At 34.6% G+C, this 17,049-nt stretch overlaps 1 long non-coding RNA gene across 1 annotated transcript; it reads left to right on the top strand.

Moving 5' to 3' along the window:
* On the top strand, positions 14,215–15,272 carry LOC107641715. The gene is made up of 2 exons (XR_001620407.2): positions 14,215–14,739; positions 14,863–15,272. It is a non-coding gene; the product is annotated as an uncharacterized LOC107641715 (long non-coding RNA).

Genomic DNA, 17,049 nt, shown 5'->3' with positions numbered 1-17,049 from the left:
TGTGTGTGTTTTTTACTCGTTTTACACGTGTGTGTTTTTTTGTGTTTTTCGCACGTGTGTGAGTTTTTCGCTCGTTTCGCACATGTCCGTGTTTTTCGCTAGTTTCGCACGAATGTGTGTTTTTTGCTCGTTTCGCACGTGTCTGTGGTTTTTTTTTGCGTTTTTCACTCGTTTCGCGTGTGCAAGTTTTACTCTCGATTCGCACGTATGTGTACTTTTCGCTGGTTTCGCACGTGTGTGTATTTTTTTGTGTTTTTCGCTCGTTTTGCACGTGTATGTTTTTGGCTTGTGCCACGTTTGGCACGTGTGTGTTTTTTTATTAATTTTTTTCGGCCAACCTCGTTGTCGTTGAAGAAGCTGCGCGTTTAGCCGAATCGTAAGGGAGTTTGATAACTCAAGAGTCTCCAATTACTCAACCAAAGCCAAGAATATAAAAATCTAACTTAAAATCCTCCCAAGAATTTTGTCAAACACTTGAAAGGCATAACATAAAAACATAGAAATTAATAAGAGATAATAAATCTAAACAACCAATTGCAAGCATCAATAACACAAATTAAAGAAAGCAATCATAAATATGAAATACCTCAAATTGTATTAAATAGAGAAATCAAATCTAACATGAAGAATTCATAAACTAAATGGGCAACATAAAGTAATCAACAAAGGAAATAAATAAACTAGAATGCTAGAACAATTAAAACTAGAAGAGAAACTAATCTAAAGTAGAATAGAAATCTCAAATTGAAAATAGCTAAACCTAAGAATCCTAAAACCTAGAGAGAGGAAAGAGCCTCTCTCCCTAGAAAACTACATCTAAAAACCTAAAATTATCTCAATGAATGTTGTGTGAATGAATCCTCCACTCTGCAGCTTCTATTTTGTGTTCTCGGGCTTGGAACTGGGCCCAAAAGTAGCCCAAAAATCGCCCCCAGCATTATCTGATACGTCCAGCACGTGGCTCTGTCACGCGTACGCGTACGTCACGCGTATACATCGATTGTATGCCGCACTATCCACGCGTACGCGTCGCCTAACAGCAAGGCAACTATGACAAATTGCATATCATTTCGAAGCTCCGGATGTTAGCTTTCCAATGCAACTAGAACCGCCTCATTTGAATCTCTGTAGCTCAAGTTATGATCAATTTAGTATGAAGAGGTCAGGCTTGACAGCTTAGCAATTCCTTCAATTTCTTGTATTCCTTCCACTTTTGCATGCTTCCTTTCCATCCTCTAAGTCATTCCTGCCCTATAAACCCTGAAATCACTTAACACACATATCAAGGTATCGAATGGTAATAAGAGAGGATTAAAGTTAGCAAATTTAGGGCCAAAGAAGCATGTTTTCAATCATAGCATAAAATTAGGAAGGAAAATGTAAAACATGCGAATTCAATGAATAAGTGTGAGTTTAGTGGATAAAATCCACTAAATTAAGCACAAGATAAACCATAAAATAGTGGTTTATTAATCTCCCCACACTTAAACATTAGCATGTCCTCATGCTAAGCTTAAGAGAAGCTATAAAGGAGTGAAGAGGAATGGTAAAACTTATGAAATGCAACCTATTTATATGAATGCAACTAAATGTGAAATGCTTCTACCTATTTGGTTAAAAGTAAATAAATCTTTTAAGAATAAATATGAACTGGATTTCACTAATTCAAATTATAAAAATGAAGTACAAATAGACTTGCAAGAAGAAGATAGCTCATGAAAGCCGGGAACAAAGAATCGAGCATCGAACCCTCACCGGAAGTGTATAAACTCTAATTACTCAAGTGTTTAAAGTTCGATTCTCTCACTTCTCTACTAACCTTGCTTTCTAAGGCTTGCTCTTCTTCTACCAATCAACAAATAATTTGATGCACAAATACACATATCAAGAGGTCTTTCAAGGGTTGTAATGGGGTTAGGGTCAAGGTAGGAATGTATTTGGTCAGATGGACTAAAATATGAGTCCTTAATTAACCCAAATTTCCCACCTAACTTAAGACAATCCATGTAATCATAACATAAAACCTAACTACCCATTAACTATGTTTTGCCACATATTCATGCATCCCAATTTTGAGAACAATACATATGCATTGCTATCACATTTACTTTGGGACATTTTGTCCCCTTTTACTTATTTGCTCTTTTTCTTTTCTTTTTCTCCTTTTTTTCTTCTTATTTTTATTTATTTATTTTCTTTGTTTTTCTCAATGCATATGATTAAATTATTGAATGCATGAACATGTCCTAAATATTTCTTTCACATTTTCATAAAGATATACAACACCCAATTCTTAAACCAAATGTTTTCAAATCCAACTTCTCCACACTTAATTTATGAGCACTCTCACTAGTCTAATCTAACCAAGTATTCAAATTAAGGACATTATTGTTTTCCGCTTAGAGTTAGTGATGAGCTAAAGTAAAGAACAAAGGGGTATAATAGGCTCAACATTGGTTTGCAAAGGATAGTGAAAGGGTAAGGCCATATGGGTATGTAAGCTCAGTGAAACAAAGGCCTCAATCATATAAGTGCATGCATACATCAAACCATAGAAATATAGAATTAAGCAAGACAAAGATCACAATTTTAGAGAGAATAACACACACCAAAAATAAAATATTGGTTTATAAAATGCAACCAATCGAATAGGATCAAAATCTCACTGGTTTTGTGTGTTTGAGCTTTAAACCATGTTCCAAAATAAATTTCTTCAAGCAAGTTTAACAAAAAAAATTTTTCAAATTAGTGAAATGCTATAAAACAGTGTCTTGAAAAAGAAAATATCACTTCAACCAAGTAGCAGTAAAATATGCACAAAGTCTAACAAACATGCAATCAGACATGCAAATGCAACAATGAACTAACAAAGAAAATAAAACATTGGTGTTGAGACAGAAAAATAACTAACCCATGGAGATCGGTAGCGACCTTCCTACACTTAAAGATTACACCGTCCTCGGTGCATGCAAAGATGTACAAGTGGACGGGGGTTGTGAGCTACAACTGCTGCTCTTTCTCCAAAGATTGTGTGGAGGACTTGTTTGTTGCCCCTCTTAGAAATGTTCTGTTTCCCTTCTTGGTGGCCATCCTGAAAGAAGGGGAAAAAGGAAGAAGTAGAGCCCACAAACAAAGATAAGAAAACACATAAAGATGGGTGGGTTAATGCCAAATAATGATGAGGATCTCACTACACGGTAGCTACAACATGTAAGTGAAAAAATAGTAGAAGCAATTGGCATATCAATAGTGCAAGAATTGCAACAAAGGAGAAGAGATAGTAGGTAATGAAAGACAATATAAACTCATGTCAATGCAAAAGGAACACATGTATCATAAAAGATTGGCATTGATAGATAAATAATATCAGCCAACAGTGTAAAACAAGTTACTAAGCACCAAAATAATACCAGAAAAGATACAGTAGTTGAATAAGAACATTTAACACCAACGGAGAAAATAATAAACGTAGAAAAGAAAATAAAAACATGAACAAAATTAAAATGCAATGAGTGAAGGTATGTAAATGCAATAAGGAAAATATAATGAAAGAGAATAAGGATGAGAAGTTAAAGAAATGAAGGAGAAGAAAGTAAGAAAGGAGGAAGAAAGGAGGAGAAAGGAGAGATGAAAGAAGTAAGAAATGAAAAACAGGACGCGATGCATGCGCGTGCATCACGCGTACGCGTGCAAACTGAAATGGCCATGCGACGCGTAAGCGTCGCCCACGCGTACGCGTGGGTGCCCGAAGAAGAAAAGTGGCGCGCGAGCGTCGGTCACGTGTACGCGTGACAACTTGCGCGATTCCAGCACAGTGGTAGCCCAACTTTCTGTTCAATTCGCTCTTTATGCCGATTTTCATACCCACGCGTACGCGTCGCTGACGCTTACACGTGGGTTGAAAAATTTGCAGGGGACGCGTACGCGTGCGGTGGCTCATGCACCACGCACCTCTCCCGCGCGTCTCCATCGCAACTCTCTGTTCGTTTTCTTTTTGTTGCATAGTCACACATGACGCATGCGCGTCGATCCCTCTTTTTTTTTATATGCAGAATGCAGGTGATGATGCAGAAATTATGAATGAACACTGATAAAAATAAAATAAAATAAAATTAAGAATAAAAATGAAAGATCATACTATGGTGGGTTGTCTCCCACCTAGCACTTTTAGTTAAAGTCCTTAAGTTGGACATTTGGTGAGCTCCTTGTCATAGTGGCTTGTGCTTGAACTCATCTCAGAACATCCACCAATGCTTGGACTTCCAATAATCTTCATCATTCTCAAGTGAATTTGCCAAGCCTTGAGGGAGTTCTTCACAAGCTTTGAGCTCCCAAAGTTGATCCTCTTGTATGCCCGGATCCCAAATCTTGTTCCTACACGCGTCTGTAAGCTGCTCATCATGGCTCTAACCGGGTGGCAAGCAATCTGAATTCTCAATGTAATACCAAACTCTTCTCTTAGATCCAACCAAATGTTCACTAGTTCCACCCTTGCATCTAGCTCTTGAAGTATCAACCTTGATGAGCCTTAATTTGTAGCTCCAACCACTAAACATCCTTCTCTTACGCTTAATTCCACAAAGTCTCCTAAGTTGACCATCCGTTTCAAGAATACCATATTCAAGTGGAACGGTAAGGCGAATAGAGACAAGCCTTACCCACTCAAATGAAGGATTAGATGGCAACCTAGGTGGAAAAGTCTCTAACGTTCTTGATAGAGCGTACTCAACTCCCGTCCAACCATTGCGAAGGACTTCCACATCATTTTTAAACTCATTCAGAGAAGGCTCTTCATACCCAAGGAGTTTAGTTGCGGATGTAGCTTCACCACTAGGAAGACTTGATTCATGATCACCATCACCAAGGGAACTTGCTTCTTGATCTATCCCGTCCAAGTCTTCATAGGGAATATGCCATGGAGGTTGTGCACTAGCCTTCTTGACATCAATTTCAATCTTCTTGGAGGAATACTCTATAACTCTTGATTTCCATGGAGGTTCGGCATCTCCTAAGTCTTCAACCACTTCTTCCTCTTCAACTATTACGGCTTCCTCCACTTGTTCCAATACAAAATCACGTTTCTCATTGTCCACCGAAGTTTCTAGTGTCTCCTTCATGCTACGCTCTTCTATTGATTCTCCATATGTAGCCATGGGAGTTTCTTGAGTGTCCAAATGTTGGAAAGCTAATCGATTTACTACCTCGGTCAAGGCAGCCGTGAATTCTAGTACTTCCCTTTTCATCTCTCTTTGCCCTTGAAGAAGAATGCTAAGAGTGTCATGCATTGAAGATTGAGGTGGATATGAGGGCTCATTACTTGGGAGGAAAGGTTCATGATAAGAGGGTGGTTCATCATAATAAGCATGTGGTGGTTCATCACTCTCCATATTTTCCACTTATTGCACAACACACTTCAGTTCCTTGTTCTCAAGTTGAGATTCTTTAGCCATAAGAGCTTCGTGTGCTTTTCGGCATACCACTCGTTCCAATTGATGAATGGTTGCTTGAAATCGATCCATTGTTTCTTTGAGACGATCATTTGATTCTTGTTTCACTCGGATTGCATGATTAGGATCATATGGCTCTTGGGTTGATGGATATGGATATGGTGTATATGGAGGTGGTGGTTCTTGGGAGTAATTGGGTTGGAATTGGGGTGGTTTTATATATGGTTCATATGGCTCATTGGGCGGTTGGTATGGTGGATAAGGGTTAGGATCATATGAGGGTGTTTGGTAGTAGGGGGCTTGTGAGTATGGTGGTTCAAAGCTATGTTGAGGCGGGGGTTCATAGGCATATGGTGGTGGTTGTTGACAAGTACAATAAGGACTACCACATCCATTAGATTGATATGCATTAGGATTTGAGTTATACCTATATGAGACTAGAGGAGGTTGTTGCCGAAAGGGTTGATCAAATCCTTGTGGCTCCTCCCATCTTTGATTGTTCCAACCTTGATGCATGTTCTCATTGTAGCTTCCATTCCCTACAACATAATTTGAACCAAACTCGTAGCCAAAGGGATGAGAATTCCTAGTAGCAGTAAAAACAGAAACTAATAAGAATTAATGAAAATAAACTCCTAAAACTAGAAACACTAACAAAGAAACGAAAAAGCAAAATTATTCACAATATTCAGAATAACCAATAATAAGGCACACGTTTACAATTCCCCGGTAACGGTGCCATTTTGACGAACGAATTTTTGCTAGTAAAGAATTTCACAATAAATTCTCGTTGCAAGTATAGTTTCTAAACCAACAAAGAATCCTTTCATACAAAAATTTGGTTGTCACAAGTAACAAACCCCTATAAAAATAATAACCAAAGTATTCAAACCTCGGGTCGTCTCTCAAAAAATTGCAGGGAAGTGTACTTATAATTGGTTATGAGATTGTATCTTTTTGGGGTTTTGAATAAGGAACAAGAAAAGTAAATTGCAAGAATTAAACTAATAGCTAATAGAGCTCTTGGCAAGGTATGAGAATTAGAAGTCTTATCCTAGCTATCCTTATCAATTGTGACATCAATTGTCCATTGTTCCTACTTAGTTAACCTCTAACTATGAAGAAAAGTCAAGTAGATGAATCAATTTGATTCCTCAAGTCCTAGTCAACTCCTAAGGAAAGACTAACTTTAGAGGGATCCAAATCAACTAGCAACTTTCAATTATCAATCAACAAGGGAGTTTGATAACTCAAGAGTCTCCAATTACTCAACCAAAGCCAAGAATATAAAAATCTAACTTAAAATCCTCCCAAGTGTTTGCATAACATAAAAACATAGAAATTAATAAGAGATAATAAATCTAAACAACCAATTGCAAGCATCAATAACACAAATTAAAGAAAGCAATTATAAATATAAAATACCTCAAATTGCATTAAATAGAGAAATCAAATATAACATGAAGAATTCATAAACTAAATTGGCAACATAAAGTAATCAACAAAGGAAATAAATAAACTAGAATGCTAGAATAATTAAAATTAGAAGAGAAACTAATTTAAAGTAGAGTAGAAATCTCAAATTGAAAATAGCTAAACCTAAGAATCCTAAAATTTAGAGAGAGGAGAGAGCCTCTCTCCCTAGAAAACTACATCTAAAAACCTAAAATTATCTCAATGAATGTTGTGTGAATGAATCCTCCACTCTGCAGCTTCTATTCTGTGTTCTCGGGCTTGGAAATGGGCCCAAAAGTAGCCAAGAAATCGCCCCCATCATTTTCTGATACGTCCAGCACGTGGCTCTGTCACGCGTACGCGTACGTCACGCGTATGCGTCGATTGTCTGCCGCACTATCCACGCGTACGCGTCATGCACGCGTACGCATTGCCTAACAGCATGGCAACTATGAGAAATTGCATATCATTTCGAAGCCCCAGATGTTAGCTTTCCAACGCAACTGGAACTGCCTCATTTGGATCTCTGTAACTCAAGTTATGATCGATTTAGTATGAAGAGGTCAGGCTTGACAGCTTAGCAATTCCTTCAATTTCTTGTATTCCTTCCACTTTTGCATGCTTCCTTTCCATCCTCTAAGCCATTCCTGCCCTATAAACCCAAAAAATCACTTAACACACATATCAAGGCATCGAATGGTAATAAGAGAGGATTAAAGTTAGCAAATTTAGGGCCAAAGAAGCATGTTTTCAATCATAGCACAAAATTAGGAAGGAAAATGTAAAACATGCGAATTCAATGAATAAGTGTGAGTTTAGTGGATAAAATCTACTAAATTAAGTACAAGATAAACCATAAAATAATGGTTTATCAGTCGCACAGAGAGAAACGCGAATGGCGAGGAGAAGAAGAACGCATGGTGGGGAGGCTTTCCATGCCGCCGCCACCGCCGGAATCACGAACCAAGGTGGGGGAGAAGGCCATCTTCCCCATTGCTGCTATAATCGTCCGTGCTGCTGCCGCTGCTTCTTCGTTCTGTTATTCTTTTCTAATTCTTGTAAGACATTCTTGTTCTGAACCTCCACTTGACGTTTTTGTTTATTTCGCTGCCATTTTATTAGCCTTGCTCTTGTTCCAACTTCCAATTTAATTTAGCCCCTGTTCCACCATTGAATTTCCAGAATTATTATTCTATCCAATTTGAATTCATCATTTTTGCTCGTTGTCGTGGCCAACTCGCGTTGCTGCTGCTCTGTCAAAGCTGTTGCAAATGTTGCTAACATGGGTGGATAAGGGATGAAGGAGCTGCTGCATTTTGGGTGCAGCCCAACCAATCATCACGCCACAATTTCATCTTCGATTTCTGCAAAATTTGACATCGAGGTAGGGGGTTTAATTTAAACGGTTTTAATTTAATAAAACTCACAAAGTTTATTGAGTAATTGCAAATAGGTTTAATTGTTGTGAATAATTGATTGGCTACATGGATGTTGAACTTGAATGAGCTTGTTGATTTTATGAGATTGATTGGTTATGTGTGAATTATGAATTGTTAATAAATGATTGCAGAGAGTGCTGAATCTTGATGTTATTGGTTGATTGCTGTTGAGATGGTTATTAGATATATTATAATGGTGGTGGGCTTGGTTGGTGTTTGTTTGAAATTTATTTTGAGAGAAATTGAAGGTTGAATTTTGAAATATTAAACTTTTGTAGGAAGCCTAATTTTTTGAGATAAACAGTAATTTCGAAAAGCAAACCAGTAATTCGATAATCATTGAAATAATGAGATTAAAAGTTAAAGTGAATTACAATGAGTATAGTTGCTAAGATTTAAATTTTGAAGGTTTTGTATTAACTAGAGAATTAGTTATGATTTTTCAAAGTTGTATTATAAAATCAGATTTTCTGCATTACTTTTAAACGAAGTCAGAAACTTTGAAAAGCTATAACTAATTTTGTGATGATTGAAATTGTATAGGACCAAATCTGGATTAAACTTAGAATGTATAGAGCTGGACTGAAAAATTTGAGGCATTTTCGTTAAATATAGAATTTATGACGATTTTTAAAGTTAGGTCGATGAATCTGTCCTGCAGTAGAAATGTTCAAACAGGGCAGCAACTTGTTTGTTTTGCTGTAATTTTTACAGGCTGATTTTTGGAGCAAAACCAATTTTGTTTTAAAATTTGATTAACTTGGTTCATTCCTCTAAAACTTCAAAATTTAAGGAGTTAAGAATTGGGAGTTGTGAATTTTTGAAAGTTAATGGTTAAAGCTGGAGAGAATCAGTTTTCAGCAAGTTATGCATCAACTTCCAATGCTTGTAACTCTTAGAATTGAAATAGAACTGGGTTGCAACTAAGACACACTTGTTTCTAGATAAGTTGGGAGTCTATAAACGAAACTTTAGCCTATTTGATGTTTTGTAGTAAAAGTTATACAAGTTGAAAGATACTAAGCTTGTTGGTTTCTAAAACAGATTTTGACTTATTTTTACCTAACTTTCAAACTATGTAACTTTTTTATTAAAAATGATATTGACTTAGAACTGATTGAGAAAGAAATTTGGATAAGTTAAGTTTAACCATATTAATTTTAAAGGTGGTTGGATTTAATTTGAATTTTATATGGAATTTTGAATGTTTTACGTTGCTGCTGTTTTCTGGTTTTTAAGACACTGCATAGCAGTCACGGTTTTGCTTTTGTTCCCGAAGCTAGAGTAAGCAAAAAATTATGATTTTTAATTTAATAAAATGCTTAATTCGAGACGGTCGCATGGATATAATGGATATAAAGTTTGTGTAATTCCGAATTCATTTGATATTTTAAAAAACAAAATGGAAATCAGGCTGCCCATTGTTTTGGTGGTTACCTTGGATATGGAATTTGAGAGATAGATTTTCTAAAACATTATCAAATATTTTTGAGAATATATTGCTGTCACAATTGCTGATAAAAGGCTGATGAAATGTTGAGAAAGAGGGAACCCGTAAGGGTGATTAAGTCCTATTTTCAGAGGAGATTATGTCCAAATTTTTATAAAGGTAAAAGGACTTAATCAAAAATGAATATTTAAGGCTTGTTTATTGATAATAACTTCAATGATTCTTTTGAGTAAATATACTTGGTTTTTGAAGTTGTGGGCAAGGACATAGGTTTTGTCCCGCTTGCATATTTACAATTATAACAGAGAAAAGAGTAATCAGAGCAGAGTAAAGAGATATAGAGAATATAGTAACCAGAGTAGAATAAAGAGATAAAGAGAAAAGTAATATAATAAAGAGATATTTGTATATATATTAGTTGCTTGAGGCAACCCAGGGCTAATATAATAAAGAGATATTTGTATGTATATTAGTTGCATAAAGCAACCCAGCGTTTCTGTAGAAAAATTAAGTTACCTACAACCATTTTCCGTTTCCCTAGAGTAGAGTAGAGTATATATATTTTCTTGTAGAAAGCAGAGGCTGTCTCAAATGAGCAGCTCTTATTATATGCGCATTTAATTAGGAAACGGAAAATCGCATCTAGGAAATCGTGGATTACTCGTGACCGGATAAATGTCGGGATTACGGGCAGCCAACCGACACATGAGCTCATGGCCTGCACTAGGACTAGACATTCATCATATGCATCTATGTGACATTATTTGGGTGTGTATATTGTAATTGGTTTGCATATGTGAATAATTCTGTTTAACTGCTAATTGCTATACTTGATGTAATTGCTCTTAATTGTGTTTAAATCTCATTACTTGTATTTGTAATTGATTGTTTGGATGTTGATTGAATTGCTTGGGCCTGAGGCCGTGACGGGTTTGTGTTTGAAGATTAGTAAAGTATGAAAGATTAAGCTGGTTCAGCATAGACTTAATGAACCTATGCTTGGAACAAATTAGTCATTCATACAGTTTAGGAAAACTTTTAATAGTTTTATAAAGAAAAATATGGGTTTAGAATTTTGGATAATTAACTGATATTTTTAAAGAAGGTTATGGATTTTGAATGTTAAACTGTTGGTTTTCAAGAGGATTCTTAAGGCAAATGAAAGCAGTGTTCTTTTAAATATCTCTAAACAAAACTAACTATTTGTGCTCTATTCTTTACTTTCACGGCATTCTTTACCTCTACTGAGAACTTGTGGTTTGGTTCTTACCCCCCAAATTTTTTACCCTTTCAGTGATACAGGTTTGAAGATGCAATATGAAGCTGCAAGCGATTAGTAGGCTTTTTTTGTGATTTTAATTACTTTCATAGAGTCCCCTCGCTGTTGTTCCTTGAGATTTTATTTTACATAGAGGGGTAGGTTTGGTATATTGTATTTGAGTTTCATTTAGTTTCTTCTGTATAAGAATTATTATTAATAGTATTTATGTGATTATTATTTGTTGAAAATCTTTGAAACATGACTTTAATGAATAAAAACAAAATTTTTTGGCATTTTCTTAAAACTGAAACGCGATCTCGATACAAAGGCTCGATAATTAAGTAGTTAATACTAGAAAAGGTTACGTAATGTTCTTTCTAGTAGAAATACCCTGTCTTAAACAAGGTATTTTACTAGACGGGACGTTACAATATGGTATCAAAGCAGTCCTTCTTGTAAAGCCTTGGGAGTGGACTGACTATGCTTCACTGCATACTCTGAGTGTTTGTCATGCTTTTTAACTTGTTCTGATAACAAGAGTTTATGTTTTATATGCATGATTGTCTGATGATTAACGCTGTTAGTCTACCATTGCATATTTCATGATATTAAGTTTGGCCAACTTAACATCAATGATCTATGTATATGGAAACACTAATAGGTTATTATAGACGAAATAGAAGTGATAAGTAACGTGAATCATGAGGTTTGGGGAAACGTTAGAAATTAAGTTATAGAGATTAGTTTCGTTTCGACGTATGATTTTTATTCGTGCTTAGCATTATCTCTTTCTCTATTAATTGTATTATAATTTCTAGTTTTGATCTCTTTCTTGCCAACCTTGCATTATCATTCGTGCATGTCCTTGCTTGACTCTGTATCTGGTTGTTGTTTGAATTTTTTGAAACATTTATCCTTACCTTACAAATTCTATGCTCCTTGCTTTAAACTTGGATTTAATTCGGTGCAACATACAATTTCTTGTAATTTCCTTCTAGAGTACTAGTTTCAGATTCTCTTCGAGAAAAATTTTAATTTAATTTTTTTTATTTGACTGTATCCACAACCCTTGTTTAAATTTTGATGGGGTTATTTTTATTTCAGCCTAGACTTTTTTACATAAACTCTGAAACTTCTTTATATAGTTTAATCTTGTTTATTTGTGATATACCACTTATCTTTTATTAATTTATAGAAAATTCTATTTTAGAATTTATTCTTTGAATAGAACTTGATTTTCTTCCAATTTTACTATAATTTTATGGTTATCCATACCTAATTATGTACTTATATCCTCCAAGAGTTTTAAAGAAAATATTTTGCCCATAACACCAAACAAGCTTTAATTTACAAACCACACATGATTTGTTTTGATGTGAAATTAAATCGGTATAACATATTATTTATATTTAGTTTAGTACTTTCGAAAATTGTTGAATTTATATATTTTCTTTTGAAAAAGACAAACTAATTTTCTCTATTTCAAATTGAAGTTGTTCTAAATTGTTGTACTATTTTTTCTAATAATGTTCATATTGAAACTGTTCGATTCAAAATTTCTTCCTAAGCTTCGAATTAACTCCCTTTATGCTCCATTTCATTGCTTATATATCCTTGTTTGTTGATGATCTCATGTATTCCTTCAAATTCTTGCGAAATACCATCTTGTACAATTGCGAATTTGAGTATTCTTCCAATTTTTCGCATAAACCTTTCGTGCCATTTGTCTTTCTCTTCTCATGTTTCGTATTCCTTATATGCGTTAGTTCTTAGGGATACGATTTGTGCGTGCAAAAAGTGAATCTGGTCAGTATACAAAGTTATAAGGAGTCGTGGAATTTTGAGGCGACAAGAGGAAGTGGTCATGCTTTGTTAAGAATTCTGAACGAATATTGTGCCTATTTGATTTTGAATTTTGAAATTTGGTTTGCGTCAAGTTATTTTTATCAACTTTTGCGTCACCTAATATATTTTCTTCTATGTTTGTGATATGATTTTCTTGGTCTCTTTAAAATATTAAAAAAGGGATGTGAATATAAATCTTTTCTCTATCTTATATCAAATTTCGAGGACGAAAATTTTTGTAGGTTGGATAGCTATTTGATTTTGGATTTGAAATATGGTTTGCGTCAAATTATTTCTATCAACTTTTGCACCACCTAATATATTCTTTTCTATGTTTATGTTATATGGTTTTCTTGGTATCTTTAAAATATTCAAAAGGGGATGTGAATATGAATCTTTTCTCCATCTTATATTAATTTTTGTAAGTTGGATAGAATGTAACATCCCGCATTTTTGAAAATCTAAATATAAATAAATTGAGATTTTATCTTATTAAGTTTAAACTTTGTAATTTTAGAAATTACTTTATTAGAAATAATTAAATAGATTCTGAGATAATTTCATTTTAGACCAACTAAGCTTCTTAAGCAATTTTATTATAATTGAATATTTTGCATATTCTTAGTAGTTGAAAAATAAGAAAGGATTGTACATTTTAATTTAAGTAACTCCTATTATGAATAAATTGTGACTTATTTTATTAGTTGAGCCCTTAGAGATTGATTTATTAAAAATGATTAAATTGATTTTTATAAATACTTTGAGTTTAAGTTAATTAATGTTTAAGTACAATTTTTATTATAATTAGTTATTCTATACAAATTAAAATTAGAGTTTTGATAATAGAAAAATAATGAAAAATAATATCATTTAATTTGAATAATTAATATTTTTGAGTTTAAATTGTATTTTATAAAATGTGATTAGTATGTTTATTTTATAATTTAAATTAAAAATAATTATTTGAACTCAATAATATGTTAGTAAATAAAATTTTATATGCTTCAAAAATAATCTTTACAGTATTACATTTAGAAAAAGTCTAAGGGGCCAACAACTTTTATATTTTCTGGCCATCACTTAACCATCAAAATAAAAGTGAGTAATTTTTTACCATTAAATATAATCTCACACCATTAAAAACACTATTGATGACCAATTGATAATTATAAAACACCAAAATTACTACCCCCTAACATTCTTCTTATATTTAAAACCTAAATTGTTATTCTATCTTAAATATTTTGTAAAAGTTGTTATATTATTCCTATATATTTTATCTTGACCTTAAATTCTTAATTAAAAACCCCAATTTTGCTAACCGTACCCCCAAAAACATAACGCACAGCAATAGATGCAGCGAGATGAGAGAAAGCTCGGGGAAGAAAAAGGAAGAAGAGGGAGAAGGGGGTCGTCGTCGGGGGAGGAGACTGCCGCCGTCGTGAGCCATCACTGAGCGTTGCCGTCGAGTACACGGACCAGAGGGAGACGCGAGCAGTGACCGAGAGGAAGCTCCGTCCTCGTCGCCGTTCCGTCGTCGCTGTTGAAGCCAACCTCGTTGTCGTTGAAGAAGCTGCGCGTTTAGCCGAATCGTCGCTTCTGAACCACTGCTGTGCCGCCGTCAAGTCTGAGTCGAAGAAAGGAGACGTGGAGTCGGCATCGCACAGAGAGAAACGCGAATGGCGAGGAGAAGAAGAACGCATGGTGGGGAGGCTTTCCTTGCCGCTGCCGCCGTCGGAATCACGAACCAAGGTGGAGGAGAAGGCGATATTCCCCGTTGCTGCTATAATCGTCCGTGCTGCTGGCGTCGCTTCTTCGTTCTGTTATTCTTTTCTAATTCTTGTAAGACATTCTTGTTCTGACCCTCCACTTGACGTTTTTGTTTATTCCGCTGCCATTTTATTAGCCTTGCTCTTGTTCCAACTTCCAATTTAATTTAGCCCTGTTCCACCCTTGAATTTCCAGAAATATTATTCTATCCATTTTGAATTCATCGTTTTTGCTCGCTGTCGTGGCCAACTCGCGCTGCTGCTGCTCTGTCAAAGCTGTTGCGAATGTTGCTAACATGGGTGGATAAGGGATGAAGGAGCTGCTGCATTTTGGGTGCAGCCCAACCAGTCATCACGCCACAATTCCGTCTTCGATTTCTGCAAAATTCGACATGGAGGTAGGGGGTTTAATTTAAACCGTTTTAATTTAATAATGCCCACAAAGTTGATTGAGCAATTGCAAATAGGTTTAATTGTTGTGAATAATTGATCGGCTACATGGATGTTGAATATGATTGGGCTTGTTGATTTTATGAGATTGATTGGTTATGTGTGAATTATGAATTGTTGATAAATGATTGCTGAGAGTGCTGAATCTTGATGTTATTGGTTGATTGCTATTAAGCTGGTTATTAGATATATTATAATGGTGGTGGGCTTGGTTGGTGTTTGTTTGAAATTGATTTTGAGAGGAATTGAAGGTTGAATTTTGAAATATTAAACTTTTGTAGGATGCCTGATTTTTTGAGATAAACGGTAATTTCAAAAAGCAAACCAGTAATTCGATAATGATCGAAATAATGAGATTAAAAGTTAAAGTGAATTACAATGAGTATAGTTGCTAAGATTTAAATTTTGAATGTTTCGTATTAACTTGAGAATTAGTTATGATTTTTCAAAGTTGTATTGTAAAATCAGATTTTCTGCATTACTTTTAAACGAAGTCAGAAATTTTGAAAAGTTATAACTAATTCTGTGATGATCGGAATCGCATGGGACCAAGTCTGGATTAAACTTAGGAATGTATAGAGCTGGACTGGAAAATTTGAGGCATTTTTGTTAAATACAGAATTTATGGCGAATTTTTAAAGTTAGGTCGATAAATCTGTCCTGCGGCAGAAAAGTTCAAACAGGGCAGCAACTTATTTGTCTTGATGCGATTCCTACAAGTTGAGTTTTGGGGCGAAACCAATTTTGTTTTAAAATTTGATTAACTTGGCTCATTGCTCTAAAACATCAGAAATTCAGGTGTTAAGGATTGGGAGTTGTGAATTTTTGAAAGTTAATGGTTAAATCTGAAGAGAATCAGTTTTCAGCAAGTTATGCATCAACTTCCAATGCTTGTAACTCTTAGAATTGAAATAGAATTGGATTGCAACCAAGACACACTTGTTTCTAGATAAGTTGGGAGTCTATAAACCAAACTTTAACCTATTTGAAGTTTTGAAGTAAAAGTTATACAAGTTGAAAGATACTAAGTTTGTTGGTTTCTAAACAGATTTTGACTTATTTTTACCTAACTTTCAAATTATGTAACTTCTTTATTAAAAATGATATTGACCTGGAACCGATTGAGAAAGACATTTGGATAAGTTAAGTTTAACCATATTAATTTTAAAGGTGGTTGGATTTAATTTGAATTTTATATGGAATTTTGAATGTTGTACGCTGCTGCTGTTTTCTGGTTTTTAAGACACTGCAGAGCAGTTACGGTTTTGCTTCTATTCCCGAAGTTAGAGTAAGCGAAAAATTATGATTTTTGGTTTAATAAAAAGCTTAATCCGAGACGGTCGCATGGATATAAAGTTTGTGCAATTCCGAATTCATTTGATATTTTAAAAAACAAAATGGAAATCAGGCTGCCCAGTTGTTTTCGTAATTACCTTGGATATGGAATTTGAGAGATAGATTTTCTATAACATTATCAAATGTTTTTGAGAATATATTGTTGTGACAATTGCTGATAAAAGGCTGATGAAATGGCTGATGAAATGTTGAGAAAGAGGGAATCCGTAAGGGTGGTTAAGTCCTATTTTCAGAGGAGATTGTGTCCAAATTTTTATAAAAGTAAAAGGACTTAATAAAAAATGAGTATTTAAGGCTTGTTTAATGATAATAACTTCAATGATTCTTTTGAGTAAATATACTTGGCTTTTGAAATTGTTGGCAAGGACGTAGGTTTTGTCCCGCTTGCATATTTACGATTATAACAGTGAAAAAAGTAATCTGAGCAGAGTAAAGAAATACAGAGAATATAGTAACTAGAGTAGAATAAAGAGATAAAGAGAAGAGTAATATAATAAAGAGATATTTGTATGTATATTAGTTGCTTGAGGCAACCCAGAGCTAATATAATAAAGAGATATTTGTATGTATATTAGTT

This window comes from Arachis ipaensis, chromosome B05 (assembly GCF_000816755.2).
Source record: "Arachis ipaensis cultivar K30076 chromosome B05, Araip1.1, whole genome shotgun sequence".
Classification (NCBI taxonomy): Eukaryota; Viridiplantae; Streptophyta; class Magnoliopsida; order Fabales; family Fabaceae; genus Arachis; species Arachis ipaensis.
This window is presented reverse-complemented; position numbering and strand designations above follow the sequence as displayed.